General features: G+C 46.6%; 1 protein-coding gene across 4 annotated transcripts in view; it reads left to right on the top strand.

Moving 5' to 3' along the window:
* Window positions 1–24,973, top strand: part of LOC144147061 (uncharacterized) — a 429,195-nt gene that overhangs the window by 12,971 nt on the left and 391,251 nt on the right. For 2 of the 4 annotated variants that reach the window (XM_077679095.1, XM_077679098.1), the window contains exon 1: window positions 17,621–17,733. The exons of 1 other annotated variant lie outside the window; for it this stretch is intronic. The gene's annotated coding sequence lies outside the window, so the exon portion shown is untranslated. Of the gene's footprint in view, window positions 1–17,620; window positions 17,734–19,377; window positions 19,439–24,973 lie in introns of those variants that run through there. One more of the 4 variants, XM_077679097.1, reaches the window with a different exon arrangement.

The following is a 24,973-nucleotide window of genomic DNA, read 5'->3' on the forward strand; positions in this document are numbered from 1 at the left end:
TGGTGTGAAACTGTGTCAAATGCTTTGTGAATGTCGAGGGCTAGCAGGCCGCGAAGTTGGGAGGAGCTTGGGAATTCGTAAAGAACTTGAGAGATACGGAGCAGTGTGTCCTGTGTCGAAATGTCGTGATGGAAGCCGGTTTGGGTGTAGGGGAAAGGGCAGTTGTGTTCCATGTGCCATTCGAGGCGGGTAAGCACCATGTGTTCGAGAAGTTTACCTACGCACGAGGTAAGAGAAATGGGTCTAAGATAGTCTTCAGAGGAAGGTTTGCCGGGTTTGGGACAAGAACGATGTTAGAATGTTTCCAGGATGAAGGGATCGTGCCAGTCTCCCAGACGTGGTTAAAAATAGTGACGAGAGATTGTTGAGAGTCTGAGCTAAGATTTCTCAGAATTTTGTACGTGATTTTATCCGGCCCGTGGGTTGTGTTGCGGTGTAGGGAGTCCAGTTCTCGTTGTAGTTCCTGAAAAGTGAAGGCGGTGTCCATGGGCGACGCTGGAAACGACTGCTCCCGAAGTCTGCTTGTAGGGTGGTCTGCACTATTAGGGAACAGTAAGCTGCGGATAGAGTTGACAAGGCAGGTAGGAGACTCCTGTGTGGTAAGTAAGAGCTTCCGAATCAGATTCATGCGTTGTGTTGGCTGAATGAGAGTTTAAGGACCAAGTGCGCTTTGTGTTCATATGGGAGTTTAGTGAATCGCAGTGTCCACCAGTTCGTGCTGGCCAATCGATTAGCATATTCTTCGGCCTCCTGAGTGAGTAGGTTTATGCGGCGCCGAAGACGGCGGTTAGATTTATTTCTGCGCCAGCGCCGCATAAGAGATCGGCGAGCGTCCCATATGTGAAGCAAATGTGAGTCTACATACGGGGCTGCAGGTGTGGGTGCAATGAGTTTGGTGTGTTTTTAGAATTTTCACGAAGGGAGGATAGACACGCGTCAAGATTTCTGGGGTCCGGAGTGGGAGTGTTTTCTTCGCGAAACCTCGTCCAATTAGTGAGCGAAATGCGGGCTTGGGACCTCGGGGCTGACTTATGAGAGGGGAGAGTGATTGAAATGATTGCGTGGTCGCTCCTGAGGTTTTCATGTAAGTGGTGTGAGAGTGCCCTGGTGGGGGTGTGAGAGTGCCTTGGTAAAATGCAAGGTCTAGGTTCGTGTCTCGCTCGACAGAGTTGCCTATACGCGTAGGATAGGAAGTGTCGTTGAGGAGAGAGTAACGGCCTTGGAAAAATGCGTCTACGAGCTTTCGACCCTGAGGAAGTATGGATGAGTAGTCCCACAAGGTATGATGACAGGTGAAGTCGCCAATGATGAGGGAGTCCTGGTGGGGATCGCGAGAGCGGGTAAAGAGTGGTTTAAGAGGAGGAGTTGGTTTCCGCGGGTGCTGGTATACGTTGACAACTCTGAGGGTAGCAGATGAGTGAAGTTTGCGTTTCACAAGAATGCCATGAGTGTAAAATGGGGTGTGTTAAAATGTGAGGTGGCAAGTGCCGTGTACGTGAGGTGTTTCGCTATTAAAGTGACAAGATTAATGAAATGGGGGTGCCGCGAAAAGGTCCGAGCTGGGACCACTAACGGGAGCAGCCGCTTTAATGGGACAGGATGGAACACACTATATAATGATAATGATAGTAGTGCACGCTCTGTTTGAGCGCACGGTCTCTTCTTCCTCCTCGCCACTATTTCCAACATCCTCCTTATCTCAAAGAAAGGAGGCAAACTATAATATCAAGCACAGCGTTATAAATGTTAGGGGTTACCACAAAGCCGAGTCGGGCAGTCCTATGTCAGTCCGAGGCAGCGCCGAGCGCACTTCCTCCGCCACCGATGCTTGTATCGTCTGCCCAAACGACGGACGGAGTGTAGAGGCGAGCCACGTGAGGTAGGGCACATAGCTCGCTCTGTCAGGGAAACAGTGCATAGGCAGCTCTTCACGCGAAGAGTACACCTGAAGTCGTTGAGACGCCTTGAGGTGGTGTAGGCCTGCATATCATTGGTTGGAATGTTTCCCCGTTTTTCGTCTGGGCACCTTGTTCACTGCCGTTGTGAGAGCGGTTCGCTTTTGCCAGAAAATCCAGAAGATGCCCCTCCTCTGCCTTTCTTCTTGGTGTTCGGTGCTTCTCCCTTTTTCTCCGTGTTTGAGGTTTCGTTTCGTCCGGTATTTGTCTTGGGTAGCAGTGTTCGCACGCCGCGTACAATCAGTAACGTCAGCATTCGTTGAAGCCTTTCTGTTCGCGAAGACAGGAGATACTGAGCGGGTTAGGCTATTTTGGGTGGCGCGGCCGTTTCCTTGGTCGGATTCGGGTAATTCACTTTTGGGGTTGTGGCGGTTCAAAATGTCTGGCAGTGCTGAAGGCAAGAAAGCGCTATTTGTAAAATTACCGGTGTCCGATTCTCGCTTCAGGTCCTGTTCAGGTTCGTCTATCAAGCTTATGTTGCTATTATCGTTGCATACTTCGTCAGTTACGACCGTCAGTAATGGCGTCGGCCCGTCGACAGACGTGCTCTCACTGTTTGAGCCGTCATCTGGAAGCGAAGGTAGGCCTCCATGGAATCGTGCTTTTTAGAGACGCTCGCAAATCCTTAATAACTCGTTCTAGCTTCCATTTTGTCGTTACGATGGTGTTTGCCCATGTTTCGGCCTTTTCGATTTCCTCGGCAATCTTCTCAATGGCAACGAGGTCTTCGAATTGTCCGTCCGTTTCCTTGAGCGCTTGCTCTTTCTCTATGAAAGACTGGTTCCAGCTAGAGAGCTGCACTAGCGAGGGTGGTCCATAAGAAAGATGCAGCTCAACTTGCCTAATAATTGTGGAGACTTCGTCACGTAGCTGAAGTCATTGGCTTATAAGCTCCTCCATTGTTCTCCTCGGCGTTATGCCGTCCACAAAATCGTTGGTAGGTAGGCGTTCCTTGGTATGGCCACGAAGTACGCCGTCGTTACAACCTATGAAGGTGGTGTCTTCATCGTGAATGCATGTGCTTGAAGCTCGTTCTTTCCATGTCGTTTCTATAATGGTGCATCAAGCTCGTTCTGCGTCAGGTCCAACAGTCCTCGCCCCACGGCTCACGTTGTCGTTGGTTGATAGCCCGCTCGGACCTTCCACTGCTAAGTTCCCTTGGCGCGGATCCAGACGAAGACACAAATGCACCGGCGGAAACTTCTTCTCGAAGGTCGATGGGGCCGGCGCTCGTTAGAGTGTCTCACGTCTGTGAAAGCCGCTTTTCCCGGGTTTCGGCACCACGTTCGCGGAAAGGGCCGAGCAGGGACCACGAACGGGAGCCGCCGCTTTAATGGGACAGGATGGAACACAATATACAATGATAATGGTAGTAGTGCACGCTACGTTTGAGCGCACGGTCTCTTCCTCCTCGCTACTATTTCCAACAGGGGGTCTTCAGGGTCACCTGTGTGATACGTGTTGTAGCCCGATACAGCTGGGGCGTGATAGGCTTTCTGAACTACGATGATTTCTAGGGCGTTATCGTTAGCTTTGATACACGCTTTAAGGGAGTTAAGTTTCTTGCGGAGGCCGCCACAGTTCAATTGCCAGATTATTAAAGGATTCCGCGTGTTCATGGTTTGTGAGCAGTACGGCAGGAGCTTGCATTTCGAGGGCGGGAACGGGTGCGTTTGTTACGGTTGCGGAAGAAGTGACCTAGTGATTCTTCTAATGCGATAACTAGCCGTTCGAGAGCATCAAATTTGGCGCTTATGTAGAGGAAGAGATCTTGAATGGTGGTGGGGATAGGTACAGGGGGTTGGTTAGTTGCATTTGTAGCTACAGTTTGGGCAAGTGCTTCGCGGTATGAAGCTGAGGCAGTGATAGGTGTAGAGGCAGTCTTCCGGCCTCGGGGAGGAGAGAAGGGGGAGGGTGGCTTATTCATGGTTTGATGTCGCGGGGCCTGTGCTGCTGGTGAGTGCGATACGTCTTGGCGTTCGGTAGGCCTGGTCTCGTTGTGCTTTGAATTTTGTCGTTGATGGTGGATTCTGACCGTAGTGTTTGGATGGCGATGACGAGACTGGGATCTGAAACGGTGGTTGTCCGGTGCTTGCGAAGCAGGAGATGATTGGTTATCTGCTTTGCGGGTAGCGAGTCGACGGCGGTAGGCTTGTTAGGTGACCTTGGAGTCGGCTTTAAATTTCTTAGGGCACTCTGCCGAGGTGCTGGAATGAGAGCATTTGTAGTTGCGGCAGGTGGCCTAGCAGTCATGCTCTTGGCCGGGCGGAAGCTTGGTAAGGTCTCCGGAGCACGTCTGGCAGAGGTCTGTAGAAGGGGGCAAAGTGCACACGTCCTTGTGGTAGCCTATCTGATGGCACCGTCGGCAGAATTGAGATTTTTGGCGTTCTGAGTGGCCTCGGTATTCGGCCTGGTAGCACAGAGCGTAGCGGGGGACGAAGGATCCTTCGAAAGTGATGAGGGCTGTTTCCGTGCTGCCCAACATGCGAGCCTCGATGATGGCAGCCCCAGTGTAGATGAGATGGGATAGTAGTTCTAGTGGAGAGGTTCCAGCTGGGACGCCGTGAATGACACCCCGGCAGGATCTTCGGGAGCTGCTTCGTACGTTGTGACAGGGACTTCCGTTGACGCAAGGAGAAAGCAGCGAATGGCTAGGAGCTTCTATTCAGCTGATGGGCGGAAGGTTTTGACGGTGATCAAGTTCTGCTGTGGTCTTGGCTGAAGAATTGAGTCGGTAATTTCGCTCGGGGTAAGGTAAGCCGCGGCCGCAAGGGCTTGCGTGAGTTCAGTAGGTTTGATCTTCGCAATTGAGGCGCCCGCAGGGTGGATTACAATTCTTGCGAGGTCCTGGTAGCGTCGGCGGGAGTGGTATGCAATTTGCCGGCGGGAATCGGTCTCGGAGGGCATGCGTGTTGTTGAGTGACGGCTGGGTGAACAACACAGGGGCACGCTACCGTTGCCACGGCGCTGGGGTTCGCCGAAGCGCCAGTTAGGCCTAGCTGGCTGTGGTGGCGTGCTCGATGTTTGGAGTGAGATTCATCAAAAACGGGGGCTCACCGGAGGTTGAAACTTAGACTGGAGGGTCCCTGCGTGTTCCGGCGTCGGTGGCCGTGCTTGTATAGCTGCTGAAGGGTGCAGTGACGGTTGTAGAAGGAAAGAACGCCAGAGCTCAGCGGAGGTGCGACCGACGGCGTTCGAAGAAGCACCCATAGACAAGGAAAAGGACAGGACCAAGAACGTTTCCCAGGGGGACGCGAAAACGTACCCGAACAGAGGAAGAATTTACATTCATAGCGATGGTGAATTGAGACCTGGAGGATAGGAAAGCTTCAATCCATCGCAGAACGTCCGGGTTAAGGTTAAGTTGTGCTAGTTTTAGTTATAATCTGTCGTGAAAAACGCGATCTAAAGCTTTAACGAAACTTAAAAAACCGCGTCGACCTGGCATGCGGCAGCTATAAATTTGTGATGATCGTGAACAAAACCGGCAAGTTTGGTGTCGCAGGAATAACCCTTACGAAAGCTGCGCTGACACTTAGAAATGACGCCATGTTTTTCCAGATAGTTTATGACTTGACTCTGTAAGACATGCTCCATGAGTTTACATATGGTATTAGTTTGGGAAATGGGCCTGTAATTCATTGGGAAGAGCGGTCATCGGTTTTACAGAAAAAGACAACGTTAGCTGTTAGCCAGTCTTGAGGTACAGTTCCGGTAGATAGCGATTGGGAAAGCCGAGCGCTTAAGAAGGGACTGATGCCTAATGAAATGACTGTAAGGTTTTTAATAATAAAGTCAATATTGTCGGCTTTTGTAGAGATTTCCAGTTTCTGCAGAAGGCACAGAATACCGGCTTCACTGATAGTAATCTCCAGCATACTTGTAGCGTATGAACTATTGAAAATGGGAGCTGACGAAAAATCTTCTCTTGTAAGGCACTTGAAAAAGTCTGATTTTGCAGCTCTGCGCATCCAGAATCGAGGACTGAAACGCCGTGGTTATCGTTTAAGATAATGTCTGGATTACTTTTAGGGTTTACAACGCGCCAGAATCTGCGGGTGTTATTTCCAAGGGTCGATGATAAATCATGGTTACAAAAATGACGGTGGGTCGATTTTAGTAATTGTTGGTATTCTTTATCACATATTTTGTATTTATTCCAAGAGTGTACATTATCAATTTTGGTGGCCTGCTTATATAAACTATTTTTAATTGTTCAAAAGTCGGAGCTGCTATGTAAACGAAGGAAAGGTGCTTCGAGTTTTTAGGGTCAGTACGGAAATAAATTGCGGGTGTAAACTACTGTGGAGGCATGGCATGTTGTATGTTGTATTGGTATGTTGTCACAGTAAATCAATAAATTAATAAATAAAAAACCAATGCAAAAGAGAAATGCATACGCACAAGTGCACGGTTGCCCGCCTTCAGCGCGCTCCTTGCTATGCGTGCATTCTTTTCCCCTTTAGGCCAGGAACGATGCTTGTCGGAAGAGAAACAATTTTCTTCTTGTTGGCAAGGTACGCTTCATAGCGCGATTCCTCTTCAGGTCTGTGGTTATTTATTTATTTATTTAGAAATACTTCAGTCCAATTCTTTGGCCCTGGTAGGAGGGGCATTACATAACCAAAGATAAACAGTAAGAATTCAAAAAGGATCACAGTGGACAACGCTAGCACAATGTGCTGACATAATGCCAAAACAAAAAAGGTAAAGGAATCATCAGCAACACTGAGAAGATAACACCGTAAACGTAATAAAATGCAGAACACCAAACGCACAAACCATAACCTAATAAACCAACAACAAAAAACGGAAGAGAAACAAAACAGCAAAAAATATACAGGCACTTTATAACCACAAAATAGGAATCACCGACAAAACTGCGGGTTTTACAGATAACAAAAGAAGCATTCCAACTCTACTGAAAAATTGTTGGCATTGGCAGCATTTGGTGGCAGGTCATTCCATTCCCTCACCGTTCTGGGAAACAGGATATACTTATATGCATTAGCCTTCGCAAAAATAGGGGTTAGGTCATGCTCAGCAGTTTGCCTTGTTTTTCGTGTCATAGCAGGTTAGTTCAGATTTGTCTCATTTAGAGAAATTTTTGCTGAAAGAAACCTGTGAAGTAAAAGACGCCGTTTTTTCCCTGCGTGTTTTCAGTGTAGCAATATTATTATTCTTCAGAATCGATGAAGGCGAATCTGTCCTTTCGTATTTGCCAAAAATAAATCTTATGGCCTTCCTCTGTACGCGTTCAAGTTAATACATATTTCGTAACATGTGCGTCGCATAGTGCCGACGCGTATTCTAACTTAGACCTCACACACGCATTTTACGCAAAAAGCCCAACACTTGAAGTGGCATTTTTAGGTTTCCTTTTAAGAAAACAATTTTTGAAAAGCTGACACGCAGATTTCGGAAGTGTGCACACCCCAAGATAGATTACTGGTAACTGTCACCCCTAGGTATTTATATTAAACAACCTCTTTAACAGTGGAGCTGTTAATATGGTAACTGAAAACACTCGGGATATTTTTCTTGTAACACGCAGAGGGACAGTTTTTAGCAATTCAGCGCCATGCCCCACTCCACACCACTCATGAATTGTCACAACAGTTGTCTGTAGTGAAGCATCGTCGTTTTCGGTCACGATTTTTTTTAAGTGCGAATGCACTTTTTAAGCGAGCCTGAAGCGTCCGCCGCCGTCCGCATTCCGCCGCCGTCCGCATAGCAACAGCTGCGGGTGCGCGCGCTCCTCGTCTTCCTTGGCAACGGGGGGAGATGAGCGCGCGCTGCCTGGCCGCTGACATGGCACATACCCCCGTGGGGGATTGGCCAAAGGAGCACTGACACGAAATTTCAAAGCTGAGATCCGCTCTAGCAATCAAGTACAACGACAACACAAATAGGTGTCTGTGCATGGCAGATACCCACGTGGGGGATTGGCCAGGAATCGGGCGTGAGAAGGGCTAATGCACCCGCTTAAAGGAGTACTGACACGAAATTTCAAAGCTGAGATCCGCTCTAGCAATCAAGTACAACGACACCACAAATAGGTGTCTGTGAATAAATGCTTCTTTCTTTCTTTGTAGTTGTGTGTGTGTGTGTGTGATCTCTCTTTCGCGAACATTACAGTTTTGTGCGTGTGTGCAATCTCTCGACTACTCATTAAGATCACGATATCCACCGTAATCGCGCAACAACCGTGCATTCGCACTTACACACTCTCCCATCCGGGGAAGTGCGAGGGAATTTTTTAAACAACACAGTCATCAGAAAATAATCCTATTGAAACATCATAGGGTATCCCTTCTGGTAAATTATTTATATAAATAAAAACAATACAGGTCCTAATACACTGCCCTGTGGGACCCCGGAGGTGGCAGGAAGCATACTAGAAGAAACACTTTGCACATGTAGGAATTGTTTTTCTGTTTTTAAGGTATTCGAAAATCCACCTAATCATACATCGGAGGAACACCCATGCTCTCCAACTTGTATACCAATTTTCCATTCGGTACCTTGTAGAAGGCCTTCACAAATCCATAAACAAAACATCCACTTGCCCAGCCATGTCAATAATACTGAATACGTCATGTAACGTTGATATTAGCCGGGTAATAGTGGACATAACTTGTCTAAACCCGTGTTGGAAAACTGAAAACACCGTATGTTCAACAATAAATTCCCGTATGCACTTATCAATAGCATTCTCAAACATTTTCCAGCTTTTGCAGGTCATTGAAATCGGGCGGTAGTTATCAGGAATTAGCCTGCTGTCCTTCTTATGTATCCGAACTACTCGTCCGTTACGTCCGTCGTCTGGAATCTCACCCGTGGCCAGTGACAAATTAAATCATACCGTTAAAACCCAAGAAAGGTGTTTGCCATGCCGCCGCAAAAATTGGTTTGGGAGACCGTCAGGCCCAGCAGATTTCCGTATATCAAATGCTTAAAATCATGGCCAAAACACCTTCTCGTGTCATCAGAACGACCTGTGGGATTTCCGATGCGCTGTTTCTGGGCTCATATTCTTGAAGTTCAGAAAAAAATGCTTGCGAATCTACCATGTCATAGTGTTTGAAAAGCAAAGCGGCAAGCGGCACCCACAAAGATTATCCAATGCGACGTCAGTTAAATTCACTCACATCGCTCTACACACAGTTAATCCAGAGAGAAGTGAAATTCGGCAGCTCAAATCCGGTGTTAGATTATCTTATTTCTCCTTCTTTGCCGCCGCGGGCGGAGGTGACGAGATCGATGGCAGAGACGAAGGAGGAACACGAGGAGAAGAAGAAGATGGAGTTTGAGTGGGAGGAGGAAATATTTATATTCAGATTTCTGAACGGTCCGAGAGTGCGGCCCCGGTGGGTGGTTACTTCTTCACTGGAGCACATATGCAGTCCGCGCCGCCTGTGCTCTGCCCAACAACTAAAACTGAGCAGGCAGAGAGGGGCTGGATAGCAGTATCTCCAATTGCTCGTGTTGGATAGTTGACGGAAACCAATAGAGGGTGCAAGGGGCCAAAGTCCCAAAACCCAGAATATGTGGCGGAGTGTTTCTAGTTTTGAGCAAAATTAACATTCAGCGTCGTAGCCATTCCGGTGTATATTAAATTAGGACGCTTCGGGTGCGGGAAAGAGCCGGATTGTAGCCATAAGGTAGATTGTTGTTCTATAGAAAGGTCAGGGTATGGCAGAGGTAGGTTCTGTCTCTGAAGGCAATAACGCTTGGTTATTTCCCTGAACGTGACAAGCGGGTGACTGTACTGGTGCAGATCCATAGCACGGGGGGTAAAAGCACAGGCTTGTCAGTGGGCGTAATTGTTGCCCTTCGTGAATGCGTGAGGGGATGTCCAGATGGAACAGTTTGGATAGTGGTCTTTTAGCACACGCAGTGGAGGTCAGGACACCGAAACTGTCTGATTTCTCCGGTACGCTTGTTGGGAATCGGTGACTACCTTCGTAACACCTGGTTGAGTGAGAGCCAAGGCGATGGCTGCCTCCTCTGCTGCCGTCATGTCTTCGGTCTTGAGCGAGGCAAACGCAAGGTGGTTGGTTCTGGAGGTAGACACGATGATGGCGTACTGCTGCCCTCGATGTTGCGAGGCGTCTGTGTAGATAACTGCATGATCCCCACCGAAGGTGGTGTTGAGCGCTTGAGCCCGTGCTTGTCGGCGACCCTCGTCTTGTGAGGGGTCCACATTTCTAAGCAAAGGGAGAATCTATAACTCATGTCTCCGATAGTCCGGGAGTGCATCAAGAGGAGCTACATTCTGTGCTGCCCAGCCAATCTGGGGAAGGAAGGGGCGACCCTCCGCAGTTCTGCTCAATCGGAGCTTCTGGTGAGAAAGATGGCCCTCTATCAGCTCTTCCACCGTGCTAAACACTTCGTTCGTAGCAGCCTCTATGTGGACGCACTCATGAGACGACCAATGGCCTGCTCAACAACCTTTGTAATTATATAATAAAGCATATTTATATCGTCCTTGCACGGTAGAAGACAGGGGGATGAAATACGTGATTCACGAGAGGACAAAAGCTTGAAATAATCGGAATGTATCAGATTCCTTGAGTCCTCGCTACTTGGCGGCAACTCGCCTGATGATATGTGTGATTTGAATGATGCTGTGTTTGAGGAGGTTAAAGAATACGTCCCTTGTGGTGTTGGTCTGGAGATATAGACCCAGGATCTTGATGCTGGTGCTTGGAGTCATGGCCTAGCCAACAAGGAGTATTTGAATCTGTTCCTTGATGTGTGTCGTAAGGCGTGAGGGGGACGACAAGAAGCTGTGATTTTTTACGTCAACACTGGAGGGCAAACGCTTTAGCACAGTAGCGTACTTAAGTCAGATGCCATGAGATGGTGTTAGCTTTCTTCAATTTTTGTAACTCCTAGAACCCGCGCAAGGCATGCACAGGGCTGTTACACGTTCTGTCCACAGTGGTGCCAGAGGTCACGTGACGCCGTCACGTGGCAGTCAGCCAGAATGAGGGGGGTAAATCCTTAGCTGTACTGGATGACTGCACCACCTGTCTTCCCCGTTTCCGCGTGGTATCGTATCTAAATTGGTAAGACAACGGGCTTCCGATTTGTTATTCTATTTGTTCCAGGTTCGATTCCTTGCGGTTCCAGTAAATTCTTTTGTTTGCTGTTGACACCATCGGTCGCGAAAGAACCCTTGGGGGGTAGAGGTGAAAGGCTTGGCCTTAAAAACTCTGCGAAAGCAGTTATTAAAGCTTTCCGCTATTCTAAAAGCATCAAAGCAACACCGTCAACATTCAATTTCGACACTTCAGTTTTGCTGCTGCCTAATTAGCGCAGGATTTGAAAGGGTCGTTTTTATAAAATCTGCAAGCCTGTTGTTGAAAAATTTATTTCTTGCTCCTCTAACCTTTTTTAGCAAATCGTCCTTAAGTATTCTAAACAGCTCCGATTCTGTTTTACGTGTCTTCCTCAACCGCTTGATTTTGCGTTTAGTTTGGAATTTTGCTCTGGTAATCCACGCGTTTTGACTACGCTGGCGGAACATTTTGTTGGTACAAAGTTTTCGATGCAATACTGAGCAACATTATAAAAAGCTGCCATCCTGTCGCAACAGTACTGATAGGCCCGGAAAGGTTAGCATCCAGGTAGTGTATTATTGCTACATCATCTGCTCGAACAAATCATTGATAAATTTTATTGCAGAAGCATTTTTTCGTCCAATAGTACTGCTGTTCAATTTGTAAAAAATGAACTTATCATTTGAAATAACCTTTTCAACTGACACAGCTTCACTTCCGAAAATTTCGCCGCGAAACAAAAGATGTAGAACTGAATTTTCTCTTGTGGTTATCGTCACTACTTGTTCTAGTTTTAGAGAAAGCACAATGTCTAATATAGTGTCTCCGTGGGTGGAACAGCTATACCTAAGACTCCGCCAATCAATAAAAGGCAAAATAAAACCATCGGTTAATATTGCATTCTTTTTCTGAAATTTTATTGCGTGATCGTACAATTAATTGTTTCAGGTACGAGGAATCGGACTCCGGAGGGCGACAAACAGCGCCTAGAACGAACGTAATACCACAATGCGCAACTCTCAGAAACAAGTTTTCATGGTTACCAATTTTGTCAAAAACTTGTCGTCAACACCTTGTACGCCACCACCACGGGAGCCTCTGTCTCGTCTGTGGAACTTATATTTCTCGGACACAACTTCATCATCACGAATAAACCCGTTTAGCCAAGTTTCTGTGATGACGCAAACATGCGGGTCATATAGCAGCAACAAATCTTCAAGTTTATTTAATTTATTAACAATACTCTGAGAATAAAAACAAAGCAAGCAAAGGTGGCAAGGGTTAGTCGCCATCTAGGAACAGAAGGTGGCACCTTGCGGTTTACACGGTTTGATTTGATACCCGGAAATTTTATCCAGCTACACTAGTCACCGGTTTACCGCAGAGACCCAGTAAATAAAGAAAAACGCAGAAAACAGCGTCACACACACACTTTATCTGCTCACGGCTAGGCAGCAGCAAAATGTGGACAACCTTCATTTGGTAGTAATCGGCATCCGGCAAGTAACTAAATTGCAGATGTAATACGGGATGCGTTGTTAGCATGGTCGCAGACGCACTGCCTGCTAGCTCACTGAAGATCCGTGCAAAAGGTGGTTCATGTACAGGGTAGTTGGATGATGACGCCCTCCCCCAGGCTAGACGTAGATTAGTTGAAGCGGAGAGCAGCAAAGGAGGCGGTTCGATGAATCTGTGGACGCCTAGTTCACTCGACGTTTCACAGGTCCCGCGGGTTAGGTGATAAGTATTTAGGCATGTTCCCATTTTGGTCGGTGGTGTGAAAAACCGGTTGTCAGTACCCAAGTTGAAAATGCGGCAGGCTTGGTCAACGTGGCTGTGGATGCGCTACTTCCTTAGGCACTGCGACGTTTTTCTGAATATCATGCCAAGAGTGACACGCACAAAAGAAGGAGGGCACTGACCACGTTGGCTGAGGAGGGAATTGTCCAGTACACCTAAAAAACAGTTAACTTCAGGATATTTTGGGCTGGCTTTAAAAAATAAATATTAACAGCCCGGCGACAAAAAACAAGATTTTTCCATGTAAAAAAACGAGGTTGCCAGTTTGGCGGACAAACTTCAAAGGTTTAGCTCTCTGCTCTAGAAGGCCATTGAGCACGATACAGGTGTGCAGGGTTGAGCGAAAGGAGACCAGCGTGTGGCTTCCAAAGTGGTTAAGGAGTCGACTAGAAAGACAGTGAGCCCCCCCCCAGGCTCAATTTTGAACGGTTGGACGGTGGTGTCGTTGAGCGTGAAGTTTTCAGTAGTGCCACAATTTTCGATGTCCTCCATGAGCTACCTGGACGATCGATCAACGTCTGCACCGGCGTCTTTTGCGGGCGAATCTTTTGCGGGCGAATAGCCTGCTCGTTCACCACAAAGGAAGCTTGCTGAAAAAACAAATAACAAAAGAAACAAGAAAAACGTTTTTCTTCTTTATACAAAAAAAGGAACACGCCCTCTCAAAAATAAGGTAAAACCAAACTGCTTGATGGTAAACACGCAATGCACCACGGCTGAATCTGTGCTCAATTCAGCGCACTTTACAAACAAAAATGCAAGCAACAATCAACATCAATATCCACATGACGTGGTTTAAATGGTGCTAAGCCTCAATTGTCCTAGTGCATTGAATGTCGACGATCAAGCTTCACGCATATTACGTTTTCGTTTAGGAAAGGGATGTTCGATATTTTAAAACTGGCGGAGATTGGAGCCCCTTGAAATATTGCCAGATTTTTTGTTTTGTGGATTTGGGAAGGTTTCCGAAACAATTTCGGGTCATTGCCTCTATGCTTCCATATCAAAGTTCTTAAAATCTCTGCAACATGGCTTCGTGAGTGACACATTGGTGGAAACAAAGTCTGCTCGTTCTTAAACTACGCGCTTCCTGTGGTATTCAATAAGTGTTTTGTCGAGTGTAGTTATTCGGAGCTAGCAAGACCATTCGACAGAGTCCAGCATGAATTTCCTGTAGGAAAGTCAGAACTTTGTGAATTATGTCCCGCGATATGCACATATATGCCCAAATATCTATACCTGCGCCAACAGTATGTGCGTACTCAAGATGTACAGACCCGACCCTTCATTTAGACCTGCGGAGATGAACAGGTGTCTAGCTTGCACTCTTGTGGTTCTTGTTTTCATCAATGATCTTGAAAAAAGTGTCAGTCTTGGAAAAATGCTTTTGTTCGTACATGATGTCATCAATAAAATTGACAGTTGGGCTAGTTGGTTTTGATTCATCGTAAGTAGCGCGAAGAGACGGGACACAGAAGAGGAGACACACACGAGGGCGCTAACTCGCAACTGACTTTATTAGGCGAAAACACAAATATATACCCAAAAGAAAGAACACGTGCCCAGGTCAAACCCGAAAATGCAGTTTGATAAACACAAAGGTCACAGGATTACGATTCGAAAAAACACACAAGATTACACTGCACATAGTCGACAACCAACCAGCGAAACATCTAAGTTAATGCATTTGACAAGAACAGAAATTCCTTTTCATGAAGTGCTACCGACGCGTGGCTGATACACTTATCCTCGTGCTTTCTTAAATAAAAAGCTTCGATTACCTCGCGTGTCAATTGGTGCCTGTGTCGCCATAACACACTGGTGTTTTGAAAAAGTGGACAGCATTGCGCCTGGGTGTTATCTTTGTGGGTCGCGCAATGTCGAGTGATATGTGCATGAGGGTTGTTTTTGAGCGAACTCCGGTGTTCCATCAGACGAACATTGATGCATCTGCCTGATGCATTATGGCGACCATAACACAGTGTGTTATGGCGACACAGGCACCAATTGACACGCGAGGTAATCGAAGCTTTTTATATAAGAAAGCACGAGGATAAGTCTATCAGCCACGCGTCGGTAGCACTTCATGAAAAGGAATTTCTGTTCGTGTCAAATGCATTAACTTAAATGTTTCGCTGGTTGGTTGTCGACTATGTGCAGTGTAATCTTGTGTGTTTTTTCGAATCGTAATCCTGTGACCTTTGTGTTTATTAAACTGCATTTTCGGGTTTGACCTGGGCACGTGTTCTTTCTTTTGGGTATATATTTGTGTTTTCGCCTAATAAAGTCAGTTGCGAGTTAGCGCTGTCGTATGTGTCTCCTCTTCTGTGTCCCGTCTCTTCGCGCTACTTACGATGATGTCATCATGCTGTGTTCAACAATTCAGTCGACTGAGGACGGAAATATTTAGAGATGGGTATTTTTAGTGTTATGCAGAGGTGTATAGAAAGCTGTGTGGAGTTAAACATACCCAAAACTAAGTTGATTTTCCTGTCAAAGCCGATACGAACCCGCAGAGTTTTTGTATAAGTATTGACGAAACTAGTTCTCTTAGTTACGTCAACAGGAATTTTCGTGTACTCACCGGTTCTCCAAATAATTTCAAACCACACGTTGCGTCAACTAACACTGCGAGTTTTAAAGAACTACGTGCAATTTTCCACTTCACCTAAAATTTTAACCTCCATGAAACCTTAATTCATTGATTTCGGTAATTGATCAGGTAGCGTTCAACATTTGGTTCCGCTGCATGGAACCAACCTCCAAATACGTATTTCCCCTTAACTCAATCACTCCAAAAACGTTTGTTCAGAATTTTACGAGAGATATTTAGCAGAAATATTTCTTTCAAATACAACTATGCTTCAAATATATTAGCTATAAGTAGTCTAGATATTCGCAGGCAATGCTGTGATGTCACGTTTTTGTACAATATCTTAATATGGTTACCTTCATGCGCTTAAGACATTGAATAGCGTGGTTTTGCATTCTCCTCAACGCCTTTCACGACACAGCTGTATATTTCCGCATTTTGTTACGTAGCGCGCCGCCCTTAGACGGTTAACAAGTCTTGGGCTATGCCAGCTTTACGAAGATTGATTTTTTCGTGGCTCGCGCTGGTAATAATTTTTTATGCAATGGCTGGCGCATCTTCCTTACATGCGGTTTTTCATTTCGTGCTTCTGTGTCCACTGCTTCGGCATGGGCTTCTGGGTAATGTGTGAATTGTTACACGTACTCCTATATTTATTGTTACCAGAAGTGTACAAATGTAAAAGTTGTAGTGGTGTTTTGCGTGCGCACTAAACATGACTCAATGAGTGAAAAAGTTCTAAAGTGCGTAATATAACAGTTTTACACCTAAACACCTCGTATTGCATTTCTCCGGATTAAAAATTCCCATTGGTTGTTTTTGCTTCAACCGCGGTTTAGGAGCATATTTCATGCCACATGAAGTCCTTACGGTAGCTTGAAACCAGGCTATTAAAATGTGTATTGTTCGCCCAACCAAAAAATTTCGACATAAAATTGCTTTACGGCATTAAACTAATAAATCGTCGGGCTTGCATGTTTCCCGAAAATTTGAATAAAGAGAGTTTTGTTCGCCTAATTTCATATTTATCATCTAATATTCCTCCGTTTCTTATTTGGTATCAATCTGTAATCAATGCATCTATTAAATGGGCTTTCCCAGAATTATTGATGTTCAGACCATCTTTAGATTGAAACTGTAGGTAAAGCTTTCATAGCAGTACGCGTGCACGTGTCATAAGCATAAGGGTTTCGATTATTGAAAGAGAGTTGCTGGTTATGTTTTCTACTTCCCTTGGTACGTTTTCAAGCGCATTTTCTGTTGTGTTTCGTTGTACAGTAGATATACCTTTGCCTAGTGTATTTTTTTGTACTCATGAAACATCAACATCCATAAAATTGTCAGCTATGTATGACATAACAGTTCCCTATGATACACAATCAGAGAAGTTATTTTTCACAAACTATACAAAAAGATTCTCAGTGGTTTATTGTGATCAATATTACTTTGCCATTAATTGACGGTAAGAGACCGCAGCTTTCTGCCGCTGCTGCCACGTAAATTTTTTTTCTAATAACTCAACGTCACCCTTCAAGCTCTTTCCCATCTTATGTCGCCTTCCTTCGGGATACAATTGAGTTATTTCAGTTAGATTAAGATTTGAGTTGAGTTTGTATCTGAAGCTAGCCTCTCACAGACTGTGTTTTTGTACGTTTTAAATATCGTAAAGACGGAATGAAAACTTCTGTTTTTGATGGCGCGTTTAGTGAGGTTGGGACAAGTGGATTGGAGTGTATATAGGGGTGGGTTTTCTACATGCGCAGACTGATGTCATTACAGGTTGAAGAGTAGATGGCACTAAGCCCTAGCGTATATGTGCTAGACTTTATTATAAAAAAAAACTTTCATTGAAAAATTCAGGACGCTCGTAGTAGCGTTCTCATGCAAGAGACGTGAAGCTACGCCGCTAGAGCTCAAAACCTCTGTATACCGCTCTGTCATATATTTAACAGGTGTTCCTCTGAACCCCGTAACTGTGAATGCAATATCTTCTCTCCGAACTTAGGTACTTCTGTATCGCAATGCCGTATCAGCACTACCTTAGTAGGAAGCGCCGAGGAGCGATGCGCATAAATGAGTGCTAAATCCTTCAATATCTCCAGGGCGAAAGTGAGTAAGAGAAGCGGAGGTACTTTTTATCGTTATCGGTTGAGTCAACAAACGTCACCCGTCGGCGCCGCGCGCATGTGTCTCCACGATAGCGTATACAGCCTTTCTGAAAATCAGTCTGAGAGTGCCTGCCACGAACGCATGCTGCAAGAACTACCAAAGGTTATGTAGGCGGCGTGGAATGCAGCACTAAACATCTAGACAGAACGTAAGTGGCGGCGGGGATCTCTGCACATTCTTTATTGCCATCCCGGCTTACGGCGTGAATTCGTGATGTCTGTGGCATTGGTCTGTAATTCTACACTCTTGCAGTTGCTTTATTCCACACCCCAATTGCTTCGTCCTTTGGGTGCAGTACAAGCCACGCTCTCTTTTGGTTGAGCAAAGACAACTGAGTGATTTGGGAAATTTCGAGAGCGTTCGCCTCTCTGCGCGCGGAAAACATTTTTACATCGGAAGCAGCCTCCTCGGGGTAGAATCACTTTACGTAAGTTCGTCAGCATCCCATACCAATGATACGATAAGAGGGATGCGTTATTGTGGCCAACGCTGGCGTAGCCATGAGATTGTAGCTATGCAGATCACTTAAGGAATCGTTAAGAAGTACTTACCTTGAAAGCTGGTTAAATTGAACCCTTTAATTTTGCAAATCGTTTAATGCGACCTGTGTGCGTGGTACCTGCAATTATATTCAGGAGTCTATGGAGCTGAATTCTCTTTATTTTGGCAAAATTTCAGCGCGCATCGGTTAATTCGACTTAGCGCCGCAGCCTGAGAGCTCGCCCAGTCGATGCGCGGAAGGCAAAAAAGAAAGAAAAACACCACCACGAAGTAACGCTACTGTACAGCTGAAAAAAGGAATGCCACCTAGGGCAACCGTATGGTCATGTGCTTCATTCGAAACGGGTAGACGCATAGGCTAGGTGGAGCAAGCTAAAGTCCGATACAAGGGTTAAGCCATTACCTTCCATCCGTCCATCCACGAGGCAAGTGAGGTTGCCGGTGGCAGCTGCAGCCGTAGAGTTTCTCACTACCTTACCGAGAGTAGATTATGCCGCAAGTGTAAACTTTATTCTGCGAAAGCGTTCCATGTCTCCCTACGGGCCGCCATATCCCTTAGTTGGGACGGAAGCTCGGCGTGGTATGGGCAGCAACGACATTTGTGGCTCCGCAAATTGAGTTCTTGCTTTAAAAATGCCCAGAAAAGTGCCACCGTGTAAAAATATTACTTTGGGTAAAATACTGCGTTAGAGTGCGTGGGTTGAGAAATGAATTTGGGGGCTGGAACGAAAAAAGCAGGAGTTCTGCGTTTGGCTTACGCCGCCAGATACCGCATGCCGTCACGGATATATTTTTAAATTAGTACGTACTCCAAACTAGATGGTGTATTCTTAGCTTTCTTGTAATATTTTTCTGAAATTAAAATATTTTGATTATCTTAAGGGTGTTTTTGCTACCTTTCTCCACTGTATTATTTTTGTCGGCTACGCGCTTTGGCAGGTGAAGCAGACGCAGCCGCTCTAGATGCAAGAGTGATTTTTTCGAGTTATCTTTATTTGCTTCGTACAGGGAGACGAAAATAAACCTAGAAGCAAGGCCTATTACCAAAAGTAGGTCTTAAAGCACGCGCGCAAGGCATTGTAAAATTGCATCAATGCCAAAGTGGAAAATAAATCTTGGCTTTTTGAGTACGCTGATTGCACCTGTCTAGGGCTGTGCATGATCAAGGGGTAACAACACGCAGCGAGGTCGATGAGCGATGCGGAAATGGGTACGGCAAACTCAATGGGTACGGCAAACGAATAGTGTGGGCGACTGTGGCTAGCGGTGTTTATTTATACGTAGCCCCGGGAGACCTCGCCGGATTTTTCCAGGCCCGAAGCAGCCCACAAGCAATCGGCAGGGACAATACAGTGAGTCATGGCTACGACGACAGAGGACATTAGCGGCAGTGTAATAATTTTTTTTTCTTTTGTCGCTGCCGCTTTACACTATGTTTGTTGTACCAATTGAGTTACGTTGTTGCGTCCCTTCCCGTCGTGGCAGCATGTGGTCACCCCTTCATGTTAAAAAAACTCCAAGCCAACGCGAGTACTTGCGTTAAGTGCTACTCACGCTATTTTTATACTGTTGCAAATATTAGAGAAAGAAGAGGTGGCTATCGGCAGCTGCCCCCCAATATCACCGTCATTGTAATGATCCATCCGCCATTAAAGATTCGCTCACGTACCGCGGTCCTCGCCTCGGTTCTTCAACAAAATGGTGCCATGAACAGGATCAAAAGATAACACAGTTGAAGAACTGAGTGCGGACCGCCCCAAAACGATGACTTGAGTGACACGGCTGCGAGGGAACTACGGTTCCTGACAATCGACCGCAAGCGTCTGCGAAGAAAACCGAAGGAATTGAGGACGCACCAAACGTGTACCGGATACCACGCCCTCAACAACTTTTACCGATTCTTGCGGACGCCTCGCGGACACTGAAATTTAATGACAACGGCTTCGTCCTTCCACCGACCGTGATCCTTCCTGGCGACCACGTAGATGTAAACGACGTCGCGAATGGACCTGGAAGCCCTTTGCCAAAGACGGAGCCTCGCCCGAAAGAAGGTAACCACACTGATTGACCACATCAAAACTGAGATAAGCGCTGAGTCACCATCAATCTCTAAGCTCAATTTCTTAAAGAAACGCCTACCCGAAACACATGATATTCTAAAGAAGTTTTACAGCAGTATTGAAGAACTTGTTGAATTGGATCATTTAACCGAGGAATATGAAATCGCATTAGAATTCGAAGATTCCATCCTGTAACCAAATTTAGAATGAACAGATTGTTTCCCGAGTTAGAAAACCATTTCAACAATAACAATACAACAATATCACTGAAAACACAGGATTGTATCTCCAACAACAATGACTCGGCACTACAGAGCACTGACTCTCTCAACAAGAAGATTGATTTGTTGACACCCTTCAAAGAAGCTCATCAGGGGACACCACTATCGCAACGGAGTGCTTCATTCAAACAAGGAATTAAGGCATCACCTGACGAGACATCTGATGATGATGATGATGATGGTTGGATGTTTAGGGCGCAAGGCCAACTGGGCAAAGGGCGCCAAAACAATAGTCATATATGAGGGGTTGACTTCTGGAAACTTGACTTCTGGCAAAAACTCAAACACACGTTTCACGGAAACAATGGCATCATCACCCAGAAAAAACGATGGATGTAGGGGAATATGTTGTCTGTAGAGTTCTCTGAAGTGTTTGTGTCGTGTTGTGTGAAGTGCCTTGCATGTGATTAGTATGTGCACTACGGATAGGGCCTCTCCGCACCTGCTGCACTGGGGTCTAGATGATCCCGTCAGCAGATACGAGTGCGTCGCATGGGTGTGCCCTATCCGCAGCCTACCCAAGGCGACTTCCGTGTGCCTGTTGTGTGAGTCAGTTGTGTATCGTCCCAATTGTGGCTTTATTACGTGTAGTTTCTTATCTGTCTGTTCATTCCACTGTGCTTGCCATTTCCTACGAATGTGTTGTCGAATTTGTGGCTTAAGGTCACTCTGTGGTAGCATTGTTATATCTACTGTGTTCCTTAGTGCAGCAACTGCGGCGTTCTGATCCGCAACCTCATTGCCAGCAATCCCAGCATGGCCTGGAACCCAGCACAACACCAGAACAAGTTTTTGGGCATATATAGACATAATAGTGTTGAAAACCATCTGGACAGTTCTGTTTTTGCATGCCTTGTATGATTCCAATGCACGCACAACGCTCAAGGAATCTGTATATATGATGGACTTCGACATTTTGTGTTCAAGAATGTGTTGTGCAATGAGTAAGATGCCATATGCTTCAGCTGAGTAAATTGTGGTGTATGTGCTCATGGTTCTGCATGCATCAAAGTTTGGTCCATGAGCAGCGCAAGACACTATGGTTGCAGTTTTTGATGCATCACTATAAAACTCTGCATATTGATACTTGTACTGGAGGGACAAGAAGTGCTGCAAAACTGCAGTTTGTGGTACCCTGGTTTTATCAATACTCGTGAAAGACAAGTCACAACACACAGGTTGAAGCTGCCAGGGTGGTAAGACGTCAGTAAAAGAAGATGGGTAAATGTCTAAAAAGGAGATGTCGAAATTCAAAGCTTCCTGTCTCACTCTAAGTGAGAATGGCAAAGGAATAGACGGGCGATTTACAAACAGTGGTGATGTGGATGTATCATTAAAAACAGGTTTAAAAGGATGGTTATGCAAAGATGAAATTTTAAAAGCGTAGAGATAGTCCACACACGTTCGTTGGTACTCAAGGCACCACTTATTACATTCAACATATAGACTTTGGGCCGGGCTAGTCCGGAAGGCACCCGACACAAGGCGCAGACCCAAGTGGAGTACTGGATCAAGAATTTTTAGGGTTGTTTTCGATACCGACCCATACACGACACTGCCATAGTCTAATCGAGACCCGACTAACGCGGTAAAAACCCGAAGAAGCAGTTCTTTGTCTGCACCATAGGATTGGTGGGAGAGGACCTTGAGAATGTTTAGTGTTTTGAGGCATTTATGTTTAAGTACTTTGATGTGTGGAATGAACGTGAGCTTTTCGTCAAATATGACACCTAAAAACTTGTGCTCCCGTTTAACAGGAAAAGGTGCACGGTTAAGCGTAATCTCAGGGTCGGCGTTAATCCCGCGCTTGCGGGAAAATACAACACAAGTACTCTTGGCCGGGTTCAGTTTAAACCCGTTAAGGTCCGCCCAGCCAGCTAGTTTCTTAACACCGAGTTGTACTTGACGTTCGCATAATGACAGGTTACAGGATTTAAAAGATATTAGCACATCGTCTACATAGATCGAACAGGAAATTGTCGGCGGCAATGACTTTCGGAGGGAGTTCATCTTAACTATAAACAAGGTGCTGCTTAGAACTCCACCTTGCGGCACACCATTTTCCTGCAAATATACAGTGGAGAGTGCCCCGCCAACCCTCACTCGAAAGGTTCGTTCGGCCAAATTACTACAAAGAGTGTTCATCATGTTGCCAGAGACACCAAATGACTTAAGGTCCCTGAGGATGCCGTAGCGCCAGGCTGTATCATAAGCTTTTTCAATATCGAAAAATACAGTAAGGCAGAACCGGTTATGAACAAATGCATCTTTTATGTAGGATTCCAGTGCAAGAAGTTGATCATTGGTAGATCGCCCCACCCTGAAGCCTGCCTGGCAGCCCTCGAGAAGACCGTTGTACTCCAGAAAGTACACTAACCTACGGTTTATCATCTTCTCGAGGAGCTTACACAGGCAGCTTGTCAGGGCGATGGGACGATAACTTGCGGGAGAGGAAGGGTCCTTCCCCTCTATCAGAAAGGCCACAACTATAGCCTCCTTCCAAGACCTTGGAAGCTGCCCCGAACGCCATATTCTGTTGTAGAGGTGTAGGAGTGTCTCAAGAGTGTCTGCGTGTAGGTGTTGTATCATGGTGTATGTAATGCTGTCTGCCCCTGGAGCTGAGGGCTTACAGGTGGAAAGAACAACCTTCAGCTCATGAAGTGTGAATTCAGAGTTGTAAGCAGAATTCGACTTGTTCTTGTCTCGTAAGGGCTTCTTTTCTGCATTAGTTTTGTGTTGCATGAAAGTATTAGTGTAGTGTGCTGAGCTGGACACGTGTTGGAAGTGTTGTGCGAGTGTCTTAGCCTGGTCTTCCAGTGTGTCCCCTTTTGTACTAACCAGTGGCAGGCTGTGTGTCTGTTGTCTTTTTAGTTTTCGTATTCGTGTCCAGACTTCGTGAGTGTCGGCGTATGAGTTTATGGAAGTGAGGAAGCCGCGCCCACTCTCCCTTTTCGCCTCACGACGCACTCGCTTCCCAAAAGCCTTTGCCCGTTTAAAAGAAATGAGGTTATCTGACGTGGGGTACCGGCGAAGAACACCCCACACCTTGTTCTGGGCCTCTCGCGCCCGCCTGCAGTCCTCGTTCCACCAGGGCCTCTTTGGGCTGCGGGACCCACTGGAGGCCTGGGGAATGGACTTTTCGGCGGCGTCGAGGATGTGCGCCGTGACGAGTTGGGCGGCTTCCTCAACGTGTAGGTGCTTTATGGATGTGTGGTGTAGTTGAGATGTTTGTGTCAATGTGCTCCAGTTTGCTTTTGATTCATTAAACTTTTTATGGGAAGATGGACTGCTCGGGCCTATACCTATATACGTTAATGAAGTGGGGAAATGGTCACTACCATATGGGTCTGTGCCCACACCCCACTCAAGACATGAAAAGAGAACTGCGGAACCAATAGCCAAGTCAAGATGCGAGTATGTATTGTGTCCTAAGTTATGGTATGTAGGCTGTTTTTTGTTGAAAAGGCATGCTCCGGAGGATGTAAGAAACTTCTCTATCAGGCGACCTCGGGCATCCGTGCGAGAAGAGCCCCAAAGAGAGTTGTGAGCATTAAGGTTGCCTGTTAGTATGTATGGTTCGGGCAGCTGGTCAACCAGTGCCTCGAAATCAGAGCTCAGAAGTGCAAAATCAGGAGGAATGTAAATGGAGCACACCGTTATCAACCTAATAAATATTATCGTACGGATTGCTACAGCCTCAAGGACAGTGTTCAAAGTGACCGGGTGGCAGGCTAAGGATTTCCGGGCGACAATTGCCACACCTCCTGAAGAGTGTGTGCAGCCAACCCTGTCCTTTCTGAATACCATGTACGTATTCAAGAAATTTGTTTGTTTAGAATTGAGGTGGGTTTCCTGGAGACACATGATACTTGGCTGACTGGCATGCAGAATCTCATACACATCGTCAAGATTTTTAAGGAGGCCTCTGCAGTTCCATTGGATGATGTTTTCAGTTCCCATTATTTAAATTTAAGAATAACTGGAGTGTGTGTGTGTGTGTGTGTGTGTTTGTTTATTTGTCGTCTTTCGGGGCAGTTATTCTAGGATTTCTAGGCCTTTCTGTCGGCTTGGACATCGGAGGCCGTTCCTTGCGCTGCGTTGCAGTCAGGAACGGCGCGACATCCATCTTCTCATCGGATGCCAGAAGGGTGCCCGGCGGACCAGGCCCCTCGGACTTGGCCCCCTTTCGGGAGCCCTTCGTTTGAGCCGCCACCGCCGAGGGCGTCCGCGGCACCAGAGGTGGCACGGGAGGGGCGGTGGCGGTGGGAGCCGATGCGGGGCCCCCGGTGTCCATCCGGTCGGCACCCTCCAACGCACTGGAGGAGGGGGAGGCAGAGGCGGGAGCGGCACCGGTCCCTACAGAAGAGGTTGTCACCACAACCGCTGCTGCCTCAGCAAACGGCGGGGCAACGGATTGGGCTGCCAGAGGCAACCCAAGGGGGGGGGGGCGGGAGAGGGACGAGGTCAGACTCGCTGAACTGGGTCCCTGTGGACACCAGACGCCGCTCCGCCCCCGGTGAGCCGCGTCGGCGTACCTCCCCAGGGG

The sequence above is a fragment of the Haemaphysalis longicornis genome, unplaced genomic scaffold (assembly GCF_048455015.1).
Source record: "Haemaphysalis longicornis isolate Haplotype H1 unplaced genomic scaffold, Haemaphysalis longicornis Haplotype H1 scaffold_7, whole genome shotgun sequence".
Classification (NCBI taxonomy): domain Eukaryota; kingdom Metazoa; phylum Arthropoda; class Arachnida; order Ixodida; family Ixodidae; genus Haemaphysalis; species Haemaphysalis longicornis.